This window comes from Bubalus bubalis, chromosome 2 (assembly GCF_019923935.1).
Source record: "Bubalus bubalis isolate 160015118507 breed Murrah chromosome 2, NDDB_SH_1, whole genome shotgun sequence".
Classification (NCBI taxonomy): Eukaryota; Metazoa; Chordata; class Mammalia; order Artiodactyla; family Bovidae; genus Bubalus; species Bubalus bubalis.
In genome coordinates, this window is record NC_059158.1 from 115677398 (window position 1) to 115681186 (window position 3789).

General features: G+C 44.8%; 1 long non-coding RNA gene across 1 annotated transcript; it reads right to left on the reverse strand.

The window, feature by feature from the left end:
* Positions 1-1487: 1487 nt before the first annotated feature.
* Positions 1488-3558, reverse strand: LOC123464760. Its single transcript, XR_006639786.1, has 2 exons — positions 3393-3558; positions 1488-1777 (listed from the first exon to the last, which is right to left on the reverse strand). It is a non-coding gene; the product is annotated as an uncharacterized LOC123464760 (long non-coding RNA).
* Between the last annotated feature and the right edge of the window lie 231 nt (positions 3559-3789).

Consider the following 3789-nt stretch of genomic DNA (forward strand, 5'->3'; position numbering starts at 1 on the left):
CTTCCCCTAACAGTAGGAGCCTCATAGTAGCCAGGTTTTAGACAGAATTTAATAAAATCATGGATGACACAGTCATATAATTGATTTTCTCCCATCTTTGGGGCCAACTACATCCAGGAGCTCTATACTCATTAACACATTTAATCCAGGTAACAATTCTCGGAAGCAGCTGGTTATCACCCTTGCATAACTGAGAGGACACTAGGTTTAGCTGGTGAGCAGCTTGCCCTGGGACATATACAGTGGCTGGGCTCAATTTAGCTGTTCCTAATCTTGTGTTCTTCTCACCACCCTGTGCAAACCTTACAAGGCACTGCTAACATTTTCCATGCAAAAGGGAATAGATTTCTTTTCTCAAGTATCACAGTGTTTATTGATAGATACACATCTATAAATCAGGGCATGAACATGACTTGATACATTAAGCAGACTTAATTTCAATATAATAACAAGAGAGACAAGTGGAGCCCTATACCAAGATCACAGGATAAAAGTCTCTGGAACTGACCAAGCCCATACCAACTGTTGCCATGAGCCTCTGGATCTAAACCGGCCAGTTTCCTGACCCCATATTAGGTAAAATACCCACCCTATAACATCCTAACCAATCACCTAATGCCACCATTCCAGTGGGAATTTTCTCTGTCTTGAAGCTATAAAAATTGGCTACTGGCCTGAGAAAGAGGTCAGCTCTCCCTTGAGCTGCCCTGCTGTTCTAACAGCATCTCCTACTCTAATAAACTGTATTCTCCTCCCTTCTGCCTCATGTCTGGAAATTCTTTTCCAACCCATGCAGGGACGACGACAGGACACATTCAATTTCTCACCAACTGTTTTATGTCTATGAAAACCACTTTAAAGGCATTAACCATTTCTCAAAACTCATCAGTTTTGTGCAAGTAAATCATGTTTCTTCTAAAAAGACTTATGTACCTTCCCAGGCTCAAGGATATTAAGTATTAGGAGATTGGAATTAACACATACACACTAATATATATAAAACAGATAACAACCAAGGACCTACTGCATAGTACAGGGGAATAAAAATAAATATCTGAATCACTTTTCTGTATACTTGTGAGACAGGAGGGAAGGGGGCAAGGCACAACCTTTAAAAGAATCACATGGGCAAAGGACATGACAAAAACTGGTTAGAACCAAGGAAGATACCACTTCCACTAGACCTTGAGCTTCATTATACACTCATTATAATACATTGTTGTTGCTGTTTAGTTGCTAAATCATATCCAACTCTTTGTGACTCCATGGACTGTAGCCCACCATGCTTCTCTGTCCATGGGATTTCCCAGGTAAGAATATTAGAGTGAGTTGCCATTTCCTTCTCCAGGAGATCTTCCCAACCGAGGGATCGAACCCAGGTGTACTGCATTGCGGGCAGATTTGTTGCAGGAAGGGGGACCCCTTCCAGGGCCTGAAACTGGGCTCTTGACTATCACTAGGAAATGAGCTGTCTGAGGAGACACATGTGGTAACACAGCAAGAGATTTTATCGGGAAACGGTGCCTTGGTGGAGACCAGTAGGGTAAGGGAACCCAGGAGAACTGCTCTGCAGTCTCGGGTTTTATGGTGATGGGATTGTCTTTAGCCAATCATTCTGACTCAGAGTTCTTCCTGGTGGTGCACACCTTGTTTAGCCAAGATGGATGCCAGCGAGGATTCTGGGAGGTGGTCGGATATGTGGTGTCTCTTTTTGACCTTTCTCGAACTCTTCTGGTTGGTGGTGGCTTATTAGTTCCGTGTTCCTTACCAGGAGCGCCTGTCATAAAACAACTCATGAAAATGGTTACTATGGTGCCTGGCCAGGGTGGGCGGTTTCAGTCAGTGTGCTTCCCCTAACAGATTTCTTTAGGACTGAGCCACCAGAGAAGCCCTATAATACATTCAGTTCAGTTCAGTTGCTCAGTCGTATCTGACTCTTTGCAACCCCATGAATCGCAGTATGCCAGGCCTCCCTGTCCATCACCAACTCCCGGAGTTTACTCAGACTCACGTCCATCGAGTCAGTGATGCCATCCAGCCATCTCATCCTCTGTTGTCCCCTTCTCCTCCTGCCCCTAATCCCTCCCAGCATCAGAGTCTTTTCCAATGAGTCAACTCTTTGCATGAGGTGGCCAAAGTACTGGAGTTTCAGCTTTAGCATCATTCCTTCCAAAGAAATCCCAGGGCTGATCTCCTTCAGAATGGACTGGTTGGATCTCCCTGCAGTCCAAGAGACTCTCAAGAGTCTTCTCCAACACCACAGTTCAAAAGCATCAATTCTTCGGTGCTCAGCCTTCTTCACAGTCCAACTCTCACATCCATACACGACCGCAGGAAAAACCATAGCCTTGACTAGATGGACCTTTGTTGGCAAAGTAATGTCTCTGCTTTTGAATACGCTATCTAGGTTGGTCATAACTTTCCTTCCAAGGAGTAAGCGTCTTTTAATTTCATGGCTGCAGTCACCATCTGCAGTGATTTTGGAGCCTCCCAAAATAAAGTCTGACACTGTTTCCACTGTTTCCCCATCTATTTCCCATGAAGTGATGGGACCAGATGCCACGATCTTCGTTTTCTGAATGTTGAGCTTTAAGCCAACTTTTTCACTCTCCACTTTCACTTTCATCAAGAGGCTTTTGAGTTCCTCTTCACTTTCTGCCATAAGGGTGGTGTCATCTGCATATCTGAGGTTATTGATATTTCTCCCAGCAATCTTGATTCCAGCTTGTGCTTCTTCCATCCCAGCGTTTCTCATGATGTACTCTGCATATAAGTTAAATAAGCAGGGTGACCATATACAGCCTTGACGTACTCCTTTTCCTTTTTGGAACCAGTCTACTGTTCCATGTCCAGTTCTAACTGTTGCTTCCTGACCTGCATACAGAATTCTCAAGAGGCAGGTCAGGTGGTCTGGTATTCCCATCTCTTGAAGAATTTTCCACAGTTTGTTGTGATCCACACAGTCAAAGGCTTTGGCATAGTCAATAAAGCAGAAATAGATGTTTTTCTGGAACTCTCCTGCTTTTTTGATGATCCAGCGGTTGTTGGCAATTTGATCTCTGGTTCCTCTGCCTTTTCTAAAACCAGCTTGAACATCAGGAAGTTCACGGTTCACGTATTGCTGAATGACACACCCTCCAGCACCATGACAGTTCTGAAGTAACCATAAACAACCCAAAAGTGGGTGGTGGCCCAATTCCTAAAAATCCTTGCCTTTTCCCCTGAAACATTTGGAATAATCCTTCCACTCCCCAGCCTATGAAATTACTCAGCCCATAAAAACTAACCACCCCATATATTGGCCCTCTCTGTCTCAGAGGTGAGTTGTGCCTTTTGGGGGCCCACACTCTGCCAGTGGAGTGTGTTTCTCTCTAAATACATCCACTTCTTACCTATCACTTCGTCTCTGAATTCTTTCTTGACAAAGCGAGACCTAGAATTCACCAGGAGCATATTGGCAAAGCCAGCCAGAAGAATTCAGGACGCCTCAGCCTCTCGGCTCCCTTGTGTTTCAGTCGCTGCCTCACCTTCCGCCATTACTCTCCCGCTCTGTTGCTCCCTTACTACCTCACTCTTACTTTCCACTCTTATCTCTTACTCTGCTGGAAAATAGGGAAAAGAAGCCTTCCAGGCATTTCCCACCCTTCCTGCCAGGTCTTCCCCTTCTTACTGTACATGCGCACAGGGAATGTCAGGGAAAGTTTCCAGCTGTCCTCACAGGCAGCTTGAGACATGAACCATAAGCTCTTTGCCCTCTGGGTTTGCTTTATCTACCATTTAATTAACTGT